This window comes from Hemibagrus wyckioides, linkage group LG14 (assembly GCF_019097595.1).
Source record: "Hemibagrus wyckioides isolate EC202008001 linkage group LG14, SWU_Hwy_1.0, whole genome shotgun sequence".
Lineage (NCBI taxonomy): Eukaryota > Metazoa > Chordata > Actinopteri > Siluriformes > Bagridae > Hemibagrus > Hemibagrus wyckioides.
Genome location: NC_080723.1, coordinates 11,020,011 through 11,046,253, shown reverse-complemented (window position 1 = coordinate 11,046,253; position 26,243 = coordinate 11,020,011). Strand labels below are relative to the sequence as shown.

At 40.9% G+C, this 26,243-nt stretch overlaps 1 protein-coding gene across 3 annotated transcripts in view; it reads left to right on the top strand.

The window, feature by feature from the left end:
* The window catches only part of plxnb2b (plexin b2b), a 139,857-nt gene that overhangs the window by 1,064 nt on the left and 112,550 nt on the right, over window positions 1–26,243 (top strand). Inside the window, exon 2 of one of the 3 annotated variants that reach the window (XM_058407910.1) lies at window positions 8,876–9,030. The exons of the other annotated variants lie outside the window; for them this stretch is intronic. The gene's annotated coding sequence lies outside the window, so the exon portion shown is untranslated. The remainder of the gene's footprint in view (window positions 1–8,875; window positions 9,031–26,243) is intronic. 3 annotated transcript variants of the gene reach the window in all.

Sequence of the window (26,243 nt, the reverse complement as noted above, 5' to 3'; positions counted from 1 at the left end):
TAATGGATATTCAGAACTAACTGACCAAGTTTGTCTCTCAGATGTTTCTGAAAGTCCAGATGGATGAATTCTCAATAAGATCACATCCAACACCCAGAGCTTTCAGCCTCTTGCTCATAATTTAGAGTCTTTTTTTGAAATACATGCAGGAGGAAGGTGCTGAAAGCTTCTTCTTTCCATTCCAATTTAAGCAAAAAAAAAAAAAAACTTTTGTAGAGAGCATAAATGTTTATTTATGTGTAGTGCTTTTAGAAAGAACAAATGATTTTTATCCTCCGTCAGACTGTCTCTGTATACATTTAGTCTCACTGGTAATGACCCTAAGCATAAAGTTACTACTGTCCATCAGCTGCTTCCCGGTTCTGGTTGTATTTAGCATTCTCATGCTTATTTCTTTGTGACTGTGTGTGTGTGTGTGTGTCTGCAGAGTATGATAGAAAAGCTCCTTTTTATGTGCTTGTTAGTTCTGGTGCTGAAACAAAAGAGCAAGACAGTAGGTCCCATTCAGGGCTGTCTGAGGGTTCCGTATCTCTCGGTCCCTGGTACCATGTGCCATGTGCCTTAAACTGAGACCTTAGATCTCTGAGCAAAGTGGACAGATTTTTACTGTAAAAGAGAAACTGCTTGTTTTGGGGATTATCCTCATTAAATGACATTCAACGAAATACTGTCATGAGGAAGAGGAATAAAGAGGCTGTTCTCTTTGTGTGTGTGTGTGTGCACGCATGTGTGTGTGTGACAAGGACTGGGAGTGGCACCGATTGCTCTTACTCACTGGACAGTGAGGGGCATCCAAGCCCAGACACAGGCCATCTGTGCATGCATCTCTGTGTTACCCAGTCCTTCACCACATACACTCTCTGACACAATGTTAAAAAAACATCTTTTTTTTTATGATGCTTCATTTTCAAAGCTTATCTCCTGCTCATGGAATAGATAGAAATGTCAGCTATTCCCTTATCAGAGGCACAAAGTAGCGATGAATGATTTCTCAATACTGCACAGCTTAGCGTGACCCCATTCACCTTCAGTCCCTACGCTTTCCCCCTCCAAGCCTATCTCCATAATGTCATTAACGTCATAATACCTTCATTACTCACAATCATACACAATTGTCAGTGAAGGTGTTCAGCTTTTTTTGAACTTAAACAACCCATCACCCAACATTACAAAAAAAATCACTAAGGACAAGGCATGTTGTGTTCACTGATGAGTTTCCGTTAGTTATTTGTGCCTATAAAACACTGAACTTCTTGTTTGTAAGCCCCTTATTTTCCATTTCTCCTCCTGAATAGCTCTGAACAGAGGAGGTTATATTTTACCTTCCCTTTTACAGCCGTTTGGTAAATTGCTGTCATTTTGGGGTCTGTTGATCTTCTGTGTGCTCGGTGTTGTTTAATTCAGAGTGAGTTGGTTTCACATCGAAGTGAAGGATGCACCCGAAATTACACACTCAACAACTGATGCTTTATCTTGGCATATAGTACATCATTCTTAAACAGCTTCAGAAAGATATTTCATAACACAAGCACAAGATGGTTAAAGCTCTTTGTTTATAGTAGTCTAAGCACATCTACTAAACTGCATCAATTTTTCAAATTCTCATTTGGCTCTTTTTGATTATTAAGAAAATTACGCTATAGATTAGTAGATTTCTCTCCTCTATATAAACTACTCCAGGCTGATGGCATGAAGGCGTGTGCAAAATTCTTCCCTCATCCTTCCCACTAGTTTTCACTTGTGTTTCTGTTTTGTTCTGCAACTTATACCTGCCCAACTTGTTTCGCTTTTTTCCGTTCAGAGATAGCATCGCTTTAAATCAGCAGCTTTTAGATTGATGACTAAGACTTCCCGCCTAATAAAAGCGAGATTATACTTTTGTAAATCTTCTTGTCATGAAGTTGGGAAATCTCTGAGAGTTGTACTTGCGTCTCAATCATACTTAACTTGCAGTGCAGGGCCACAGCTTTGTTTGCTAGTTTTTACAAGGAACGGATTTTTTGCTTTACACTTTTGTTTTATGTGTCGGACCTCGTCATTAAATTTGTATTAGAACTGCTACAAAATAAAGCTGCCTTCGAAAGTGGTTGAGCCTCGGTACTAATGACTAGAAGGTTGTGACTTCAAACCCTGTCACTGCTAAAGAGCTGCTAATGGGCCTTTGAGAAAGGCTCTTAACCCTCCACTGCTCATCAGTATGCTTAGATTGTAATCTGATAAGTCATTTTGATAGGATTGATATTTTTGGATTAAAGCATCTGCCAAATGAATAAAAGTCCATTTTTTTCCGGAGCGACAGAGTAAGTGTCAGGACCTGCTTCTAACAGGAATTAGTTATTGACCGCTTGTTTTTTTTAAAGCTGTCTAATCCAGCTTTTAAGTCGACGCTCCCCCCGGACCTGTGAAACCTTGGTCTAATTGTATTTTTTTTTCCTACTGGACACTGTGGCATGGTTTGGTAATTTAACCGTGATCCTACATTTTGTCATTGTTTTCACTGCCAAGTGACCCGAAACATAACAAAGAAGGCATTCTGAATTTGGTGTCTTTTATTGTCTGGGTAAGAAGAATAATGAACAGTGACACAGATTAATCAAACACGTAGGATCGTCTTGATAACATCTCTGAAAGTGCAACAAAGTAGAATAAAGTAGTCAGTAATTATAGTGAATTATGATCATACAGTGAATTGGTTTGGATTTGTTTTTATTTTCATGTTGCTGATATTTCTTCCACATATAATGTATCTTCAAGGAAAGCTGAAACTGAGTTAAATACATGCTTCTTTAGTCATAAGGTGGAACATAACGGTGCTGTGTGTCAAAACCCACTGATCTACATGCACAGTAAAAATACATTTTGTCACATTTTGTCACAGTTTTTACTTTGAGTAACAAAGTTACTGACACTGCGTCTGGGTCACGCTTAAAACAGACTTGCCGTGACGTGTCTAGTGCCACATTCATCCTGTTTGTTTCAGAGAAAATAATTTTTTGGATTTTGAATAATGTTTGCCTACTTTTGTCCTCAGTCACCTTCTGACATCTTCATCCTACTTCTACAGGTTGAGTTATGTAATGGGAACCTCACACACATTCTCACACACACACACACACACACACACACACACGCACGCACGCACTACTCCAGTGTGTGGATTATCCAGGATTTGCATAAGTGCTATTACTTTGAATGAAAAGATTCTTGTAAATGACTAAGTTGTGACACGTCTAGTGAGAATGCACTTTGGTTTCAGAAAAGGCCGTTTTTATATGAAAAATCTCGGTATACAGTCACAACAAACCCATGCTGCTTTTTAATAGGTTTTAATAGGTTTTTAATAGATAGTGTTGTTTACTCTCCAGGAGACTTGGCATATAAACAGTTACACCAAGATAGAGTGAAAATAATCAACTGTGCATGGAAATTTCATGGCATCATTCAGAGCTCTCATGTCCTTTCTGAACAGTTAGAACTGTTTCCTAATCCGAAGCTAGCTCTAGTACAGAAAACCCTAATGAGTAATTTGTAGGAATTGTGCCCTGCGGTTCACCCTTCTCCACTTTCCTCTTTCACCCATGAGCTCAGTGATATCTGATGGTGGGAAGTGGAAGAGATGAGGTGAGATCACACACATTCTCACACATACACTCCAGCAGCTGGCATTGTGGGTGTGATCCAGGCTGGGCTCGACGCCTACTCTTCATCCGTAGACTTTAAACATGAACCATAACCTGCATTTAATACAGAGCTCAGTGATCTTACATCTCTCTCTCTCTCTCTCTCTCTCTCTCTCTCTCTCTCTCTCTCTGTATATGTGCTTAGTTTGTTTTTGTTTGTGTACTAAAATTCATTCGATTTGCTAAGCCTTTTCTTTGTGTACCTATAAACGTTCATTGTCTACATAAAACTGCCTCATGTAATGGGAAGATCCATGATGTGTGTGGGCTGGATACACACACACACACACACACATGCAGATTCAGACTCAGCCTAGAGGATGGTGAGCTCTTGGTTCAAAGGGTCTGGTTACAAGCATGAAATGGTTCATCAGCGTAGAATTAGCCTCACAGGGGAGTGTGAGAAACACGGTCTCTTCCCATCACCAGAGAATGACCTAGCAGAATGGCATGCAGGGCTGAGATCTTCCTGCACCTCCACAAACACACTCTATTAAAATACCTGATTGGTACCATTTTTTCATAAGGGCGATTTTATTTGATGTGGACTATTAAACAGACAGCGGGACATTTCTGATACGAAATAATTTCAGCATGCAAAATAGTGTACAGTAGAGATGGGCATTGGAAGCAGCCTTGTTATTCATTTTAGCTTTCTGTATTTTTAAACCCTCAGAACATCAGGATATTTTCTACTGACTGTAAACCTACATCAACTCAGCACTCGGGTCACATGTAATTGTTTCCTGTGGGCGTGTAGCAAATGCTAATGATGAGAAACAGTCGTAGCTTCTAATTACACTTTATTTTTACCTCATCAGTGTTAAAACTGGATGTTCAACACACATGTTACATGCAAGGCTTCATTAGAAGATTAGCAAAACAAGCTCACTGCGCTAGCTAATTACACTCACCTTCCCTCCAATTTGTTTCTGTAAAGATTGACGCAGCAGTTCAGTGTGTATAGAATATGGCATGTGTACGGAAGGATTAATCAATCCAAGGTAGGCTTTTCTTCCATTTCTGTGCATCAAACAATAAACAGGATGTTGGGACTAAAACTGGAAATTTTAGATCGAATTAATATCAGATCGCAAGTTCAAAGGGATTAGTCCGAGGAATCCTTCAAGGCATTTTTTTTGGATTTGTCACTTTGCGGCATCGTGCTGTATTTGTGTAGAATTGTGAGAATCGCAGCTGAGACGTTGCTTGTCGAGCTGTTGCTTTATTGCTAAATGCTGTCGCTGAAATCTCAGCTCTGTCTCACACTCGTACATAGAAAATGAACGGTTTTCTGTCACTTTATTCTGCACTGTGATGTCAGCTGGATGGTGTATTTTTAAGCAGCAAAGCGTTAAAAAAAAGCTCGTTTTGATATAATCCTTTTACAGTTCAGTTGTCTAATGACCAAATGTCCAAATGACTGACGTTTTCTTTGTTGATGCTCAGTGTTGAGCCAAGGAGCCAAAATAACAACAAAACAAAAAAAAAGGATTTAATCAAATGATCATCACCATGAGCATTAAAGTAGAAATGTGTTAGCTTTAATCATTCGCTAACATTTTCATTCCAGGTCTGTTTAAAGTTCTTCGATTTTCTCTTTCAGCCAAAAACAAATCCAGAGGAACCTGTGCTGTGCTGCATACATACAGCCAATTATCTCTAACATTTAATTTTTTATTGTTTGATCAGATAAAACGTTTTTGTACCAACTCAGTAATAAAGAAGTAATAAAATAAACATCTATAACAAAATGACTTCTAAAAAACATCAGGGTGCCTCAAGGCTTCATCATCATCAAGGCTTTTACACAGTACTGCACTTGTCTAATGTTAGCAAAGTTTAACACACCAATAGATTTTATTGCACATCCAAATATTCTCCATTTATTTAACCTCCTAAAACCTGAGCTTGCATTTTAGATTTCTTCTACCTATTTGGGGTTAGGAGGAACCAATAAATATAATATTATCTTTGAACATGAAGCGGGGCTTCCATGATAGTTCAGGTCTCCTACGGCATGTCAACTGACTCATGTCATTTTTCAGAGAGAAAACACTCCTCTTTTATATTGGCTTTTACACCAATTAGCCATAACATTATGAGCACCGAGAGGTAAAGTGCTGATTATTTCCTAATCATGGCATCTGTTAGTGGGTGGGATAAATTAGGCAGCAAGTGAACATTTTGTCCACAATGCTGATGTATTAGAAGCAGGAAAAATGGGCAAGCTTAAGGATTTGCGACTTTGACAAGGGCCAAATTGTGATGGCTAGATGACTGGATCAGAGCATCTCCAAAACTGCAGCTCTTGTGGGGTGTTCCCGGTCTGCAGTGGTCAGTATCTATCAAAAGTGGTCCAAAGAAGGAACAGTCGTGAACTGGGGACAGGGTCATGGGCGGCCAAGGTCAGAGCTACTGTTGCTCAAATTGCTGAAGAACTTAATGCGGGTTCTAATACACAGGTTTCAGAATACACAGTGCATCACAGTTTGTTGCGTATGGGGCTGCATAGCCGTAGACCTGTCAGGGTGCCCATGCAGACCCCTGTGCACTGCCAAACATGCCAACAATGGGCAACTTGAGCATTGGCCTCCAAAATCCCCAGATCTCAATCCAGTCTAGCATCTGTGGGATGTGCTGGACAAACTAGTCAGATCCATGGAGCCCACCTTGCAACTTACAGAACTTAAAGGATCTGCTGTTAACATCTTGGTGCCAGATACCACACCTTCAGGGATCTAGTGGAGTCCATGCCTCAACAGGTCAGGGCTGTTTTGGCAGCAAAAGGCTGACCAACACAATATTAGGCAGGTGGTCTTATTGTTATGTGTATATTTGAGTAAAGTTTGCTAATATAATGTAATCAGCCACTGGATACTGTGGCAATGTAATGTCATGTATGAACTTTAATATTGTTATATCTGAAAGTAGAACACGTTTAACAGTGCAGCCGTTAAGGACTGAACTGGACTTGGGGTCTGTCTCAGAAAAATACATCTATAACCTTTTAAAAAACATTTTCCAATGAGACAGAATTAGCTGTTCTAACTTCATAATATAATTATAGACTGTCAGACATTTCAAGATGCTTAAACTTAAACACAAAAGTTCACCTGCTGCCTTAAAAGCCTGACTTGAAGATCAGCTTTGTTTCAACTTCCAAACTGTAGTTAAAAACTATTCAGAATAAAATTCATTTCATTTCTGTTCCTCACTTCATACGCCGTATTTGAAGACAGAGTTAAGAAAATTAAAAATATCTGGATTTTTTTTTATAACCACACACGAGTTTCCATCACGTAATGTTCAACTAAAGTTGTAATACCTCCGTTTAATTCATCATTCTAATCCAAACAGCCAGTCCAAACCCTGATTAGACGTGCTTTGATTTGGCAGCTTTTCAAGTTGTGTTGTTGGGCTAAAATAGAAAGAAAGGATTTAGAATTGCTTTGTGTTTTAAAGCTTTTCTAAAGACTTAAACAGAATCTACTAGAAGCCTGTTTTCTCAGTTCGGCTTCCTGTTTTTTTCTTCTTTTTAGGAGTCAATGTGTTGGGGGATGAGTGGATGAGGGGTTGTGACTGAGCTCTCTGAAACACTGATGCATTCTTTATTTATTGCTGTATAAAAAAAAAATATATGATTTATCGTCCAAACCCTGCTGAGCTGAGAACATAAGTGCTAAATGATAGATCCACTTCATGTCGCTGTCACCCACACTGCCACTTTTGTTTCTGCAGTAATGTTTCTCTTCTCATTTTTGAGAGGTTTTACTCTAAGCACTAGAGGTTACGTTTCATTTCCACAAGTGTAATGCTGGTGTTAATCCCCAAACAGAGCAAATGGTTCACTTCAGCCGGGTTTTTAATTATCATGTTTATAATACTTCTCACAGGAACTCGGGATGATAGGGTATGGTAGCTGTTAAAAAAAAAAAAAACCCAAACGGTATACATTTGTCTCTCAGAGATTAATTATGAAGGAGATTGGATGGAGTTGTAACTACTGTGACAGATGGAGGAAGGGTCAGAAATTTGGCAACAGCTGGAAGCCAAGGTCGCATCAGCATGGGGTGGATTTTGCTGGCATGGAGTGGATCAGTCAGCAGAAGAGGAATGGCTGTTACACTTGTGTTAAATGATTCATTCAGGCCTCTGTAGAGAATCTAAAAATTTCAGAGGCGCTTTTGCTTGGCCTGTTAGTGGCTTAGGAACCGAAAAGGGAGAACTGGGTCAAGTGTAATATTTTTATCACTTCTTACATCCTTAACAAGGATGAATTTGTGGTTTTGCTGCGTTTTACGTAACAGCACAGGTGACTGAATGACCCAGCTGTTGTGTTGGGACACGTTATACGGGTCACTAGTGGCTCGACATTTAAGGCTCTGGGTCACTGATCAGAAGGTCAGAAGTTCAGGCCTCAGTACTGCCAAGCTGCCAGTGTTAGGCCACTCAGCAAGGCTTTTAAACCTCTGCACCAGGGACGCTGTATCACCTCCTAACAAGCTGGGAAAAGAGTTTCACTGTGTTGTAATGTAAACCTAACAATGGCTTCTTCTATATCACAGTGCAGGTCAGTTCTCAGATCTGACTGTTTGAAAGGTGTTTTCTGACCCTAAATGACAGTTTTGTATTAATGTGATCATACTAATAATCCTTTCAGGTAGTAACTCATTTACAGGGACTCGTAGGTCAAATGATCAATATAATCTACTGGTACAATACGAATACTAATCTAAACTAATACTTCTGAAAGATGACAACTTAAGGTTAGAGAGAGAAAAACATGAACTGCACTTGGAGAGGTTGGAGAGGAAGAACTTGACTCAACCCCACTGAACACCTTTGGGATGAACTGGAACGTGCCTGTCTCTTGTGTCTGAATCTCCTCAGCCACAGTCCAGCCTGTAGTTGAAACCCTTTCTTGAGAATGGAGATTATTAAACAGGCAAAGAGAAGACCAGGTCTATATTATTGCCCATACATCAGGTGTCCACATACTTTTGGCCATACAGTGCAGTTAGAAACAAAGAGTTTGAAGATGTTGTTAAAAATTCGGAGCTTGGACAGCCTTTGGACTTCAAATCTTTTATGACTGAGTTATTTAGTTAGTCATTATTTATTTTGATTGTGATTAATTGTGCTTCAGTGCTAAAATGCTTCCTCTGCTGCTTCTGCTGTTGGGTGTATTTCAGAGGTCAGTCGTGTCGGGGTCAGTGAGGGCTGTACAGGAGAGTTTGGAGTGTTTGGAGTGAGCTGCAGGCTTCGGCCCGAGTTGTTCGCTGGAAAGGATCCCAGAGCTACAGCGGAGAGAGAGCCAGGAATTCCAGCTATGTCCATTAAAGTAGAGGTGAACGTTCCCCAGCCGGTCCCATGCTGTTAGGACTTCTTGTTTTTCATTCCTCTTCTTTGCACCTCTTTTGATCAGGACTTTAAATTTGTCTTAATTTCTTTTCCAGTAACTTTTTATCTCGTTTTTTACCCCCTTTTTTAGTTTTGTATTCCCTTTGTATCTTCCCCTCAGTCTGTCACAGTCATATTAAGATTTTCTTTCTGTTCCGTCAATGTTGTGCCCGAGGCCGGTGTCTTCCAGCTTGATGCGTCTTAAAAATACATGTCATTGTATCTGTGTGTCTCGGGTTTCTCCAGATGCCTCCAGCGAACTGAGTGCATTCACGGTGATCCGAGCAGACACCCGTGTCTTTTATTCCTCTGGACCAGTTCTCAGAAACTACATCTCTGTTATGTACTTTCACTTCAACTCCTTCACCGCAGACAAGATTATTATTGTTTCTCTCTTCCTTCCTGCAGTCTTGTGATTAGCTATTGTGTATGTTTTAATTTAGTCGAGCCTGAAGTCTCCTCTCAGGGTGGTTATTATATTATATTATAGAACTGTGTCGGCTTTATGGATTCAGGACAGTAAACCCAAACACGAGGCTGACATCACCTTCCTTAGAGCAGCCACCATAAACATGTCTAAATATCCGCATGCACGCGCCTGGATGAGGAAACATGCCACCAGGCCAGACGACGATTGTAACTAGGCAGCACATGCTCACAAACCACAAAGAAAAACATGCGCTTCTTATGGCTTAGCACTTCAAGTTCCTGTGTGGTCGCAATCTGCTCGGGCTCTGTAGTTAGCGTGCTAGCATGCGTGATTCACATCACTGATCTGTGCATCTTTCAGACCTCTAATTATCGTGATTAGCGTGTGAAGGGATGTGGGTGGGGTCAGACAACCTTATTACTGAGCTCCAGGCTCAGGAAGCGGGAATGCTTCGTGTTCTTCTGTTTACTGCTGAGAGCCGCACCAAATGGGTCTGCTTCCGTTTTCTTCTCTTTTAAAAAAGAGTGTGCGATTAGCAAAAGAAAAAGCAAAGCAGTAGGTTCTGGGGGCACAGGCTGGTTGTTTAAGAGTCCTTATGTTCAGTTTGTTTGCACGGCAGAACATTTCAGCGAGAAATCGAAATTGCAAGCACACAGTCAAAATGGAGATGCTGTGCAGACTATCAGTGTGTGTCATTACTCTGTTGTTTTGCTCCTGCTGTGGAATGAGTTTTCGCCTCGAACCGTTCCGTGTTTCTCGTCTCTTGTCAATTTCCCAATGGCAAGAATTGCTGCAGCTTGGAATGACCAAACAGTGCCACAGCTGCCCCAGGATCTGTTCCAGCTCTGTTGAGCATGATAAATTCGGTGTATGCTGCATGTGGGAGCGTTGCTGTTGTAACAAACAGTAACAAAAAACTCCACGCAGTTGCTGCGATACAGCAGTAAAACTTTGAAGCCGCCAGTCCTCCAGATCCCAAACTTTCCTTCCCTCTTTTGCCTTTTTGACGTTACTTTCTGAGATGTGGTTAAGATGTGGCATGGAGATTTCCTCTCTCGAACAGCTTCCAATGTTCAAACCGAATTCTACTGTTAGTGTATGTCAAAATAATCTGATGGATATCATTTGTTTAGTTTATTTTCAGTAGCGTTGGAATGCCTTTGACTCTCAGATGAGTGCATTTCTGTCCAGCCTTTGTTTATATGATTCCATAATTGCAGTCCATGTTTTTCCTGTCTCGGCCTAAAGACAAAGTTGCATCACTACATGAAAATAATGTGCTAAAAGTGTGTGTGTGTGTGTGTGTGTTGCGCTAGTGATTTTATTACACCTTCAAGAAAGGTAATAGGTCAGTCATCTATAAGTGAGGTGCTGAAGGAGCGGAAGATTCCCCAGAGGTGAAATGAACACAGGAACAAGGTCAACAGCCAGAATGCCGTCACACTTCAGCCATCTAATGGAGCCCGGAGACGCTTACGCTAGCATAGCTTTTGCTATCCGTTTGAAAAAGCTCTCAAGTGTTATAGCTTTGGCGACATGATGCTGAAGCACTCTGGTAGTTAACAAGGTTAGCCGAGAAGACGACCGAGCAACCGTAGTTAATGCAGCAGCTTTTCGTTGTGGATTAATATATTTGATATTACGCTAGAGCAAATATTAGACTGGATGTCAGCGTATAAAGTTTTTTTAACCTTGTAAGATTTCACCAGGGTTCTTGGCCAGAAGGATAGTGAATAGTAAAGGCTTGAACTGGGATTTCAGTCATCTGTGCCATGCTCTGTAGTGTCACCTCGCTCATTACACTCTTACACATCCGTGCTCTGTGTTAATCCGGGCCACCGAACGAAGAACCCACAGAACTCATATTTGTGCCAAAGGACACACTAAACCCGGTCCAATAAAGAGCCTCTGTAGCTGACAGTGAACTTTCAGTGAAAAAGTAATTAACCAAATAAGAACCACTGGCAGACACACAGTCCTGTATACTCTAATCACTTTGTGTGTCTTTCTAGAACAATGATTTTGAGGGAGCTGTGAGCCAAGCCAACATCATATCAAGAATAATTTTGGTTTATTTTGTGTTGGAAAAGAGAGAGAGAGAGAGAGAGAGAGAGAGAGAGAGAAGAATGTGGTATGGTGATAATAATAACTATGTTCATGCTGTTCATGTGTTGAAAAGCAAACAGAAGAACTGGACATTACAGCTGCAGCTCTTAATTGTTTTGCAATTCTGTAGATTTAAAATAATTGAGACTTAAATCATCTTAATAATTCTATCAATAAAAAATGCAAAAGCAAACAAATCATATGTGGAAGATCAGATCATTAAAACTACATAAAAAGCTTAAACCTTAAAAGTTAGAATGCTTGCTTAAGTGATAACACCATATGGATGGAATCTGTTGTTTATTTACAATTTTATTACATTTCTAATAGTTAGAATTTCCTCTGTTTTTTTTCATCGACTTAAGAAAGAATATTTGTATAGTTAACCTCGCATATTAGTGGTAGTTTTGTGGTATAAAAGGTGAGTATTGATCGACAGAACATAAATGATAAATGTAATAGAACACACACACACACACACTTTTCCCTCTGCTCCAGAGAGAAAGCTAACTAGCATGCGCTCACTGCTCAGATTCAATTTTAGCTGTTATGGAATGCTAGCTAGCGGAACCAGAGCACTATATGAAATCAGATTGTGTGTGGCTCTACGAGTCAAGTTAATTCGAGGTCTAAAGAGTAGCTCGGAAGAGCAGTACAGATGTAATTTATGGGAACTGCTGTCATCAAATCAACAACAGTTTTTCCTTTTTGATTAGGGTTAAATTTATTTACTAGCAGCTAACGCTAGTCACCTGGCCTCTCGCACCAGGATGTTTCCTCTTCAGGTGCTCACTCGAACACGTTGTGTTGGTGTTTCAGGCTAATTCCTGTTTGTGTTGAACATTTCAGTATATAGAGTGCACAGACATCTGTTTCCTCAAACATCAGATGTTTTTATACTAGACATTTTGATTGATGCTGCATTCCATTTACCTCAGAACTGTGAAGTCAGAACTTTTTAGTTCTTGTTTTCAAGCTAAAACAAGGCCACCCAACATATTAGCAACAAACTAGCCAGCGATCTATGATGAGTGATGCATGTTTACTTTCTCGAAACAGCAGCTTGTCAGGTCAGTGTTACAGATTTACCAAGCGGATGTGTTGATCGATTTAAAGCAAATGCTTGGATGAACAGTATTTTCATTTCACTGAACTCATTTAAAGCTCAGCTTTGTTTGTTAACAATGCTGGGAGCAGCCATGTTGATCTGACGTCACTTGTCGAACTCTGAGAAATTCCTGAGTAGGAATTCTGATTTGAGGCAGTGTTTTATTTGGTTTATCTAGTCAAAGGTCAGACCTGTAGTCGAATTCAGCATTTGTTCTATGGTTTTATGTGGATGTAGCTACTTGATGTGCTGTCATGAGGAAAAAGATTTTGTGTTAAGAAGATCGAACTCTTCGGTAACTCAGTGGAGGTCAGTGGGATTCTAGCAAATGTGTCAGCAGATTGAATTGTATTGATTTTCAGATTAATCACATAATCTTGTCAATTCGATTAAATAGCTGTTGAGCTCTTTCAGAAATTGAACTGCCGGTCTGTGTAATAATGCAATGTTCGGACCAGTCACACACAGGAGAGTGTTTAGGAATCGGATTGGCCAGGAGGAGGTGAGAGGATTTCCATTTGAAGAGGGTTCACTGGAGTGGTGTGAAACAAATTCTGTCAGCACTTGTTTTCTTAGGTATGTGGAAAAGAGTTGGCAGTGCTGTCAGGTTGAATGACTCCTATAAATACTCTCTTTAAGTGACTAACTAAAAATACCCTGTGACAGACTTCCAATCAATCCAAGAGTGATTGCGGCGTTGGTCTGTGTGGCTAATGCTCCGGCCAGACCCCCGTTGTGCTCAGCGGTGAGACTCCCCCCTTCTCGACACACAAACACACAAACACACACACTTTTACTGATCAGTTTTGAGACCTGAGAATTTCGATTTCCTTCAGGTTCAGATGACAAGACCCTTTGACTGAAGAGTAAAGCTCAGGGCTCTGGGGGCAACCAGACATAGCCAGCTGTCTGTATTCGTCTACCAACAGACTGATCGATTCTGTTTGCCCTGACTTGTCTAAGTGCAATCTAGCTCTCTGAAAATAATCCTGATTTAAAGTGCACAATTCCTTCAACCCCTCCCTAACACTATTTCACACTGCCACTAGCTCGGGTGGAATCGGCCAAGTCAGCCACAGATACATGAATTCCTCATAACGCAATCTGCTGGCTGATCAATAATTCAATTCTGCCTGCGAGAAGAAGGCATGTCTGGCTCCAATCTCACCTGTACCACCTGGCCTTGCCCTTAACAAGGTGGACTAACTGTGTTTGAACCAGGCAAAAGTGTTTGTGTGTGTGTGTAAGAGACAGAGAGCTTGTGTATTCGTGTGGTCCTGACACCCCGTGTGAGTCCTCTCCACAGGATCTGTGCATAAATCAAAGACATCACTCTTATCAGAAGGTAAAGTAGGTTGAGTTGTCTAATTATCAGAACTAGAGCCCAGGTGAAAATTAGGGACAGACTCTTGTTGTAAAAGACCATCCAACATCCAACAAGGTTGAGGACAAGGAGACCGACCTCGTCGGTGTCCTCCAGCTCGTCTGCTCCTTTCTGCTTTTACCCCAAATTTTGTCTCTTTCTTCAGAGCTGACTTTCACTCAAGGCTTGTTACACCTTCCCGGAAGGTTACTTCTCTGTGGAAGTTGTGTGTTCAAAGCTTGGACAGTTTCTGATTGTTCTGGAAGGTTCTCTTTCTCGCCTGTGAAAGTCCTCCTTTTGTGTCACTCAGCAGTCAAAGCTTAGTTCAGATAAAACAATGACTGTTTTCAGCTGCTTCCTTGCTTTGATAACTGCTGTATCTGTGGTAGCAGAATCTCTCTGTCCATTTCTCTCTCTCTCTCTCTCTCTCTCTCGCTCTCTCTCTGCCTCTCTTTGTTTGTTTCTTTCTTTTTTTAACTCCCCTATATTAAGCACACAGACAGACGCACACAGGCTCGGATGTGAAAGGCAGAGTGCAGGACGAGAGAAGTGTCTTTGTGCATTTGCCAGTAGCTGAATCCAGTCGGCACTTTGCATTGAAACTCTTTCTGCATTTACTCGCTGCCTTTGAAATATTACTTGGTCAATTGTGGCCTCCAAGCTTTGTTTTTCACTGCATGAAGGGAAAAAAAAAAATGAAACTTTCACAAGTTATTCCTCCTCCGTCTGTTTACTGTTCACAGTTTCAGCATCCACCTTCACCCTCATTCTGGCAAAACAAAAAACAAACAAAAAAAAAGAAACTAGTGTTTCAAGTAAATGTGGTTGAGATGAATGCCTTATTGTGTTGTTTGGGTATTTTGTAGGGGTTTTTTTTTGTAAGTGTTCCTTTCAGTGAAATATTTACTGGCAAAATTGAGGGCATGCTTTTTTTTTTTTTGCTTCTCGTGTTTCTGACAAGGCCCCAAGGGAACAGAAACGATCTGAAATAAATTGAACAATTTTGCTTTAAAGGGCAGATCAGCGCCTCCAGTTGTTGAGAGCCGTTTGCTGCGACAATCAGAGATTTAATTAACGAAGTTAGCACAGAGTATTAGTTAGAACACTCGCATCTGTATTCATGTGACACAGAATAAATAATGAATGATGAGGGTATTATTGTCACTGGCCAGTAATCATTGGTTTCATTTGGCTGAACAAATTAGATTTTTTTTTCTCATCCTGGTGAAATCCAGAGGATGTTTCTCTTATTTGGTACAGTATTGTTTTTATAATATCATGTGCGTGGAGTTGTTTTCAATTCACCATGAAAAAATCCCAGGATTTTTAGAGAAGCATACTAGAGCAGTGTAGTGGTAGAAATGATCAAATTCAAAAACTCTCGACTAACCTGCAAGCCAGGAACATCAGTCTGTAGTGTTTATCCTACACAGAGAGGAGGAAAACCTGAGATTTTAGTCCATCACAGAGCACAGTCACACACACCTAGGGTTGGGTTAACATTTTCACCGGTACTGGTACTGTATAGTATAGTACCTGTAATTCGTTACTGGTACCCAATGGTACCTTTTTCAGTACTTTAGACTCTGAGTAATAATACAAACATTTATTACAGTGAAAAAAGTAAGTCCAAACCTCTCAATGGCAACATTTCGTTATTTATTTAGAGATTTTACACACTAGAAAAAATGCATCCTCTCTCTACCTCCCAATTACATTACTATTTGTTTAACACAAATAGCACGGTACGGAATTTCGATACATTAACTAGAAGTGTTAACTGGCGCTAGAAAAATGCTATGTTAACGGCAACCATCACAACTTATCAAATTAGCTAGGATAATTAATTACCTGAAGATGCTGAAGTTGTCATCGATGCCTCACTTAATGTTTCGTCGTCCTCGTCCAGGGGTTCGACTTCGGCAGGCGTGTTAGCTGCAGCTAATTTTGCTATTTTGCTGCAGGAGATCAGTCTGCCAAATACAATACACTCTTGAGCTTTTAAATACATGTTGTGTTTAATTAAGTGCTTCCTGAGGTTAGATGTGTCGCCATGGCCAGCATTTAGAATAACAAACATTGCAAACAGCATTGTCTACATCTAAATTTGTAAATTGCAATCATGTTTGCAAAGTTTTCGGGTAGTCATTGTTGTGTTTGAACAAGTTGCAGGGGTGACGTCACGTCATGTGGTGACACTCTCTCTTTCTTTCTCTACCATACTCTCGCGTAGCGCCCAGACGCGTTCTCAAGTACCGAAATATGGCACCGATTGATTTAATGTTAATCGGTAATTGGTCGTTACCCTTAAAAGTACAGAGTTCGGTACCCAACCCTACACACACACACACACACACAAACAGATGTCTTTGGACTTAGGGAGGAAACCAGTATACATAGAGGAAACCCCTGAAGCACAGAGAGATCATGCAGACACACACTGGGCTGAGGCAGAAATCAAACCTCCAACCTGTGAAGTAAACATGCTAATTAGTGATCCACCGTTCCCATTCTAACATGAACATACACATGCTAAAGGAGAATTGTTCATTCGTCTTTCTTCCCAAAACAAAAAACTTTCCCATTTTGAAATGAATGCTGCAGTCATAAGCTGCACAGCCCAGGTGAGTCAACTCCTTTTAATATCAGGATATTTCAATAAAACTAGAACGTCGTGACTCCATCCGAAACCTGCACAGCCCCTAATGGAATTTATTTACAGTTGTTCTTTCCTGTCACATGAAGTCATATTGAAAAATTTGTCTGTGCTTTTTATTCTGTTTACACAACCCAGGAAGCCACCAAAGAATAGAAACCAATTAAAGCGGTTGTTGGTCATGGAGCATTGCATGGATGTTTGATTGCAAGGAGAAAAGCCAGTGATGAGGTGTCGTGGTGTTTGTGGTGCATCGTGTTCCAGGCAGATGTCAGAAGGACAGTGTGAGTCGATCAGCATGAACGCTTCTTAAAATGGCTCGAAGGTACTTCAAGCTCACAAACACACGCTATCGCTGGCAGTAATGTATCGAGAGCTTGTGAGTTAAAAGGATGCTGCAGGAGGAGATGTGGCCTGGGATGGGTTTTTTAATAGAAGTCATTGTTAAAGCTCTAATGGTTAAATGGTTTGTGGGCAGCAAGAAACCAGTATTGACTCATTTTTCAAGTGCCTTCAAGTGTAAGTTCATCAACAAGCCTAGTAAACAAGTAGAACAAGAGAGTAGATATGTCTGAAAATGGCTCTCGCTCACTAAGGATTAGCAGAAATCCTGATCACAACACGATCTGCATGATAACATGGTAACTGTGAAAAGGAAAGCTGTCACGTCATGTGGAACAGAAAGTGTAGCGGTACTGAACCTGAGACTACTTGCAGGAGGTGGAGTTCTGAATCAGGTCTGCACTTGATCAAGAAGTAACCTGTGTGTATTTTAGCTGATGGTGACATCGTTAGTTTCCACAACACACGTGTACCATGAGCGGCAGGGGAACGTGGTGAGACACAGAAGAGTTGATTTACTGCCTATAACAGCACTGTAATAATAATAATAATAATAATAATAATAATAATAATAATAATAATGAATGGATTTGATAGAATCACACAAGTCGAACACCAAACCAGTGCTCCAGGAGCACCGGGAACAACCACACCCAGATTTGGACCACAGCAAACGTGCACAGTGTGAAAACCATCTAATATGTGGAGCAGGCTTCAAAGTTCACACTACATTTTTCATCAGTTTCAGGTATTAATAGTGTTCTGCATCTCACTGCATTATGCAAACTACACCAGTTTGACTATTGTATAGAATTCACACTTTGTGGAACTTATAGAAGATGTTAACTCAGTGTTTTTGGGTCTGAAGTTCAGTGACATTTGGAGGTATGAATCACACACAAATGTAGATTGATGATTATGATGATGATGATGATGAATTGATGAAGTCTCTCCAAAAAAAAACATCTTAAAGAATAATTTCAGTCTTTAATTGCTAAAGTAATCAGAGTAAGGACTAAAGAGTGACTAATTTGATTCTTTTGATTGAGCGGCCCATGTGTTTTATGCCTTTTGTTACAGAAAGCCTCCTGCTATAAAACCCACCAGTTTGAACAGCCGCATCCACTTTAGGATTTCATCTTAGACATAAATGAATCGTCTCGCTTGCTGGATTGCCTTCATAGCCCCAGATTGTTCCTTTACCTGGCTGTCTTCACCAAGCTGCCAAGTGCAGATGGACTTCCCCGTATTTGTAAGTCTTTTCAGGATTAGACTCCATCCGTCACAGGCGAGAATTCAGAGATGCAGCCAGGATCCCTCAGCTGGCACCTGCTGCTGGCCTAATGGTCCCAAAGCCTTCCAGCAAAGAGCTGCGTAAGGATTTTAACCTTAATAGAAATCATTTTCAGATGTAACGGAAATGGCTTTTCCATACGCCTCTTCTCCTGAGCAGGTGGTCTTTTCAACATGCAGGCAGTTTTGAAATCACATCACTAAGACTAGTTTAGAGACTGTGGTGAATTTATTCTGGCTGTTCCTGACATCAAGCAGCACAACATACTTCAGCCTGCATTTTTCCTTGTAATTTTCTCCCAATTGCCAGTTGCCAGGCATTATCTAGGACCTTCGGCATCACGTGACAGCTTCCGCTCTGGGAGGATGAGGGCTAACATTCGCCTCTTCCAAGTTACATGAAGCCGCTACACCTGCCAGTACTGACGCATGCCATTGGCTAAAAGAGCTGTTTATCCTCAGGATTTATTATTATTCTGTCTGGAACCCTAGACATTTACAGCATTTAAGAGCCACAGTCTGACTGCATACTGTTTGTTCTGGGAAATTGATTTGTTCACACGGACAATTTTGTCTACATTTGAACTATTATTGCTATTTATTACAGCCCATGTTCTGTATACAGTGGAATGTCCTCCCTTACGAATTTTTGCCTTAAGAATTGAAATTTTGCAAGCAATTTGCATCAGCATACGAACAAACTGAACCAACCTGAACACTGGCTAAGTTGCGTGTACGTCCGGGAGCCGTTGAAAACTTGTTTGCGTCAGTGAAAAGCCAAGCAAAGCTAACTGAAGCGAGTTTACGTATTTTACACATTTCAGTCAGAAAAAGCTGTTTTGAAAGAGTCAAACCACGAAACTAACATTGCCTTCGGCATGCGTTCAAAAGCATCAGATAGGTGGCGTGGGTGCTCTGTTCTATTTTTAGCCCAAGCTTGGTGGCACGACTTCATGTAAGGACCCTTGACATGGAATGCTTGGCTTGGGTCAGTTCTTTGAAAGCAGCCATACAGTTTACATATGCTTCATATTGGAAACATTGCTAATATTTTTGGGTGTCTGGAACGGATTATCTGCATCTACATTATTTCTTATGGTAAAATTAGTTTCGCAATACAAATTAAAGAATGAATTAAATTCGTGTGCCGAGGTTCCACTGTATTTATACCACTGCACTCATCTCGCACTGCTGAGTTCACTGTAATAATACTGCCAATAAAGTACTGTAAAAATGTACAATAAACTTACAGAGTATAAAATTACACATACTGCAGTACAGTTGCTCATTTGAGTGTTGAAACATTTACATTTATCATTTTAACTCATAATTAAGTCAAGAACGTGTTTTATCGTCATTCCTCTGTAGAGCTTGTACACATTGGAACGACATGATGGACCACGGAGCAACACTTAACTACGTTTTAGAGTAATTTCCCGAAAACAGGGTTGCCAATAAAGTGCTGTTCAAAAAGTACAACCCTAATCCTATTTACAGAAAAGTAATAGTGCAATATCCTGCACATTAATAATCTAACACATAATCTACTACATTTGCTAATTTGGATGATGGTTTTTCAAAGAGCAGCATGCAGGAGACAACGGAGCTGAAGGTTCAACTATAGCAGTTTTCTGGTGGGGATTTGAACAGCTGACCTTGTGATCTGCAAAAAAATAAAAAAAAGCATAATGATGTAAGTGTTCAGTGCAGTGTGAGTGCAGGTCAGCGGGGCAGTGGGGGGTGTAAGTTGTGCTTGGGCAACAGGATCTAGTGTGAGTATGATCTAATTCATCTCACATGTAGTAGAGTTTAACTTCACTCTCCTGTACACTGTAATGATTTATCTGGCGTCACATAGAACACAAAGGGTTTCTTTCTGAGTCTGATTCCTCTTAAGCTTTCTTCCTCATGTCACTCATGTCATTCTCAGGCAGTTTTTCTTTGCCGCTGTCATCTCTGGATCTAAACAGACATCTGTAAAGTTGCTTTGTGATGCTGTGGAAGGGAAGAGAGCCATACAAACTGTGCTGTGTTTAATGTGCTGCTAATCTGTGTTCTTAATACATTAAGAGCATATAATGCAACAGATTCCTCATTTGTATTGATTTTTAGCCTTTTGTTTCTTTGTGTTTCTTGTGTGTGTGTGTGTGTTAGGCTTGTAACAACCTATTGTATGCTAATTAAAAAAGAAAAAAAGATGAGTGATGAGTGTTGTGTGAGGATTCTGACTCACAGGCGCAGGCATTCACACAGCCTGACAAATGTAGTGACACACAGTCGGCGCACAATTTCATTTTTTTACAAACATAATTGCCCTTTATCCCAGAATTTGTAAGTGTTCACTAGCAGGTTTTGCAAATTGTGTAGCAATAAATCCAGTATTTTGTGTACTGGATTGATAGTAAAAGAATTTGTTCACATTGAGCGTGTGTGTGTTTGTGTGTGTGTGTGTGTGTGTGGATGCTTTTGTTTTGGTTCTCTTCAAGCTACACCTGCTGTGCTGTAATTAGTTTTAGCGATCTCAGGGACCTGGAACTTTTAATAAGCCTCGGCCCGTAGACGTTTTAATATAGAAGTGTGAATGCATGCAGGCAGCAGGTCCTAACATGTAAATGGTGAATTTACAGAAGACTCTGATTGCATGTATTTGCTTAGGAAATATAGAGCTACATCCCAAACGACCTAATACACACAATGCACTTTCACTGTGCACTATGTACTCTGCTGTCTAGTGTATGGATGTTAGAAGGGTAGAGTATAGTCTCAAATGGAACACTGCTGGTTTTTGTTAACGGCAAGTACGCAGCCTTTCCCCATCGATGGTAAATCATGCACATAATCTGACATCATTTGCTTTAGCAGAATACCGTGAATGTTGAAATTGTTGCAAAATAAATCTGGGTTGATTTAAAAGACATTTGTAACATGTGTTGTGTGTTGTCGGCCATCTTGACATGATATTCTCACTCAGCACTGGTGCCTGGTAGCCCCGCCCCTTTTCCAATATGTAAGCAAAGTTGAGTTCATGATTTGGTGTGCGATTTGGGACGAAGCTCGAGCGTTTGTCAGAGTGTTCGCTATCTGTCTCGATTCTGTTCATTCTGAGAGTATTTTTTTCTAACTGTTTTGTGAAGTGGTCATTTGGAGGTCATTTTCTAGGAATTTGTAGAATTTCTAACTGGTTGCTGTGAATTGGTTCAGGCTGTTAGGTTCTGATGCAATGCAAATAGACAGGTCACTCCTCCAGCTCTCACCCTTCTTGTTCGAGTGTCACTGTTGACCGGAGTCGTTCATCACGCAGCCGCAGCACCTGCCTCTGTTACCTTCCCATCATTAGGCTTTTACTCGGCTCTTATCGGTGAATTAATAGAGGCTCAGGATTCTCTCTGTGTTTGTGTAAGAGTCTGAAAAACATGGAGTAGAATCATGGAGACGATCGAGTTTGACTTCTTTTCCGTAACCTCAGGCAAACTCCTTATTATTATTTCTCTCTTCCCTTGTCTATCCAGCAGGTTTGTTTTCCTGCTTCACATTTCATGTTCCAGCTGCACTCGTGTTCACATTAGCAGCCCAAAGGTGTAGGCGCTCTCCTTGTGGACACTTCGGCAATATAAATAAAAATCAGGGATTCAGTGCTAAGACTCGCTTCAGCGTCCCTGATCACAGGCCTCACAAGCTGCTAACCAGGTCCCTCATCATCCCTCAGCTTCACCAGACAGTTTTATCTGATCGTTTCCTCTGATTTTTATTCACTGAGTAGACATCTATTCTATCCTGACTAGATTGAAAATCAAAAACCTAGTTATCATCTCTTTAGGGTTGCTGTTGTTGAGTGAAAATATACTTCTCTTTTTTCCCTCACCACCACATCCTCACTCTGCCTCTTGTTTGTTTTCTCTTCTCTCGGTTTTGAATCTGGCCGACGATTGATAAGCCCGAATCCATGAAAATCCGAGAAGTGGTGTGTGTGTGTATGAGTGTGTGTGTGTGTGTGTGTGTGTGTGTGAGGGATGCGGCGGGTGTACTTGTTTATCTACCTCGCCTTTTCCAGATGGTGCACAGCAGAAAGAATCTACTTCCTGACACGCTCTCTTTGTCTCCCTTCTCATTATCGCCCGGCTGTGGGCTCTCCTAGGAATCTGGGTGAGTTTTCAGGGCCAGAAAATGCACACAAATACACACGCACACACCACATGATGCAGAAAGTGTGACTTATTAGCAGCAGAGACGCAGGAGAGAATGTGATATAGATGAAAGTGTGCGTGTTTTATGTTTTGCATAACCCTGTGGAGGTTGGGGGCGGTGTCGTTATCTACATGAATATGCAAGCGTGTAGCCAGTAGAGATAAACAGTTATCGTGGTTTCAGATGGGAACCTGTGACTCCTGCTATGAAATCTTTATAAAGAGTCACTTGTTTTGACTTTCCTGATAATTAAAAATGGCCCCGTAGGAGATCTGGATGTGTGTCTGGTCATCTCACATCATCGAGGTCTGCTTCATGCTTATTCGTTGGCGCTCATTGATAAGCCTGACCTAATGTCCTCTGGGTTGTTGTGCTGTTTGGCTGCCATGATCGACTTTCTCTGCGTTTTTGCCGCTCCTCTAGCTAGAAATTGATAGACGGTCAATTTGAGCGACGAAGATAACGGCATTGTGTCAGCGGCCACCGATCCGGCCGTTATCTACTGCTTCTGGGCTAGCTAACAACCCAGAGAGACCCGTACTGCAATTATTGGCCTTTCTACTGATGTGTTTACCTTGGCTCGAGGTGTGTGTGTGTGTCCGTTGTTTTTTTTCTTACATATCTTTATGGCCGCTCTCACTATCTCTCATGGGCAGGTGGTCGTTGCTAGTGGCATCGCGGCTGGGTCGTGTTTCAAACAATGACCACTGTCTTTATCCGACGCTGCCGCCTTCACAGAGCAGTTTTATGATTTTATGGTTAAGACTACTCCTTATACTATTAAATCTCTCCTGAATATTCCTTTGCAGCAGTTGCTGACTTCAGTCCTCGATACCTCCTGCCCTGTCCACAGACCAGCTTTAACCATTCAGCTAATTATTAAGTCGTTAATGAGCTGAAGCAGGTGAGAACTTTAGATGGAGCAGCAGAGGCTCTGCAGGTCTGCAGTTAACAAGCCCTGTTCCATTCACTGCTGGCTTTGAAATCGTAAACTCTATTAGGGAAATAATCTGGAAATACAAGTTCACGTTTCCTTTTGAAGGATTTTAATAAATAAAAATCAGTAACAGAACATGAATCACAGTAAATGTTGGGACGCTATTTCATTAAATGGAAATAAAGAAGCTGAAACCTTGTGTAATGCAAAAGCTCCTTACAAGATTGGATTTTTTTCTAAGACCAAGAACAAAATGTTCAGTTAAAGCCATTTTAATTTTAGCTCTTTATTAAGATTATATACGGTGTATTCTTCTTTTCTTTTCTTTTTTTACGTTACTAACGCACATGCTATGCTCAGTGATCTCAGTAGTGGAAAGTCAATGAAATGACATAATTTGTAACTTCCATAGTTATAGATTTATCAAGTGAATATTGATCTATATAAATGTAGCTACTTTCACATACAGTAAAAGTTATTTGAAGTTAAAAAGTACTGCTTCATTGATTTGACACCATTTGTTGAACTTTGAGGAAAGAGTTCCCAGGGAACACCGAGTTAAAGAGGCATTTATTTGGTTTTTTTGGTTGGAGGTTATGAATGACAAGTTTCTGTCTCTGCTCAATGCAGCTATCACTATTGTCTAAAATCTGTGTCTGGAAATGATGGAAACTATTTTACTGTCATGCCACTGAGCTCAGGAGGTAAAACACTGGCTGGCAACAACATGATACCAAATTTAGTCTGTAGAGGATCCAGATGTTTCACACTCCTGAAAGTTCAAACCAAACCGTTTTTTTTATTGTTGATAAGAGCAGCTGAGCAGGTCGGGTAACAATCAGAGTTACTGTACGTAAACAATTTTGTTTAATTTAATTTAGAAGAGCACTTCAGTGTCTGAGATGAACATGCCTGTGCTGCCTGTGGAAACAAGTACCCCTGAAAATAAAGTGGGTGTTTCAGAGCTTTCTCTAGCTGTCCCTTTGTATGGACACCAGATTTATATTTTATGTATCTAGAAAAAACATAGCTTTTGTAGAAGTTTTTACTTTAGTTTTATGGTTTGTCACTTATAGGGAAATAATTAACATTGTTTGAGGACTCTACAAAGTCAGTAGTAGGGTTATTTTTTTGTCCACTTAAATGCTCTCTAAAAAACACACTGTTTGGCTCACCTCAGAGGCAAGGAGGTTTGGGTTTGGATTCCCACCTCTGCTCTGTGTGTGTTCTCCCTGAGCTTCAGGGGTTTTCTCAGTATTCTCCAGTTTCCTCCACCAGTTCAAATCCATGTGTTGTAGGTTGATTGGCATCTCTAAGCATGTGAATGTGTGTGGTTACATCCTGTGATGAATTGGTACCCCATCCAGGGTGTCCCCCACCTTGTGCCCTGAGTCCCTTGGGGTAGGTCCAGGTTCCTTACAACCCTGTGTAGGGTGTAAGTGCTACAGAAACGGGATGGATGGATGGATGGATGGATTTATGGAGGGAGGGAAGGAGAGAGGGATAGATGGATGGAATGGTGGATTTATGGAGGGATGGATAGATAGCTGGATGGATGGATTTATAGAGGGAGGGAGGGATTGAGGGAGGGAGCAATAGAGGGATGGATAGATGGATGGATGGCAGGAGGGAGGGATGGATGAATGGATTTATAGATTGATGGATAGGTGGATGGATGGAGGGAGGACGGGATGGATGGATGGATGGATGGATGGAGGGTGGGAGGGCAGATTAGATAGATGGAGGGAGGGAGTGAGGGAGGGAGTGAGGGTGGAATAGATGGATGGATGGATGTCCCACACCTTTACAGTAGCAGCTTGTTAGCAGCAAACCAAATTGGTTGTATTTTTTGCCTGCTCTGTCCCTGGGGTGGAGAAACGCGGTTGCTGTTTATTAATTTCTAAAAGGACTGTTTTTGCCCCAGTCATGTGACAAGCTTTTTTTTTCCAGATGCGTGTTTTACCAACCTGGTGCTGTTCAGTGCTGAAATGTCGTGAGCTCAGACTGATGGAGAATGTGATTCTGTCTTTGTACTCCATCAGGGCTTCTTCTTCAGTGACAGTGAGTAACATCACTTCAGTCTAGTGTATAGACAGGCTCTCCGTCACCATCAGCACGACCTCGGCTCAGACACACGGCACAACTCCAAAACCACACGGCAACTCGTTGTCAAGGATATTGTCCTCGTTAAATTGGACAGGCGTGGGTGAAGGCTCTGGTGAGAACTCCTCCACAGTTGAAAATGGCTCTCATTAAACCCTTTGCCGTTCCATATTTAGCTTGTTCGCTAAGCTACTGTCAAATTCCTAGGTGTCTCAAAATCAGTCAAGCGCTTCAACACACCAGACTTCCTGTTTCAGAAACGGCAACATACAGAATCAACTCACAGCGTGCAAGGCGTTTAATGGCGACTTTATTAAAACTGTACAGCATGTTACAGCATGTTAGACATTAAACTTTAGTTTTAGTACAGATGGAATTAGCTGATAAAAATAAAGATGAGTTTCTATTTGGCATTTGAGCAGGAATTCCTGTGTAGAGTCATCAAGGTATTTTTTAGTATTGGACTTTACTGTATTCTAATAGGCAGTAAAGAGGCATGTGAAGTTGTGCACGTACATGTGAGCTGAATTTGTCAGGATTTATAAACTCTATAAACAAGCTTCCTCTGGACCAACACACCTGACCAAACACTCATATGTGCTTGTTGAACATCTTATTCCAGGTGTATTCCCCTATT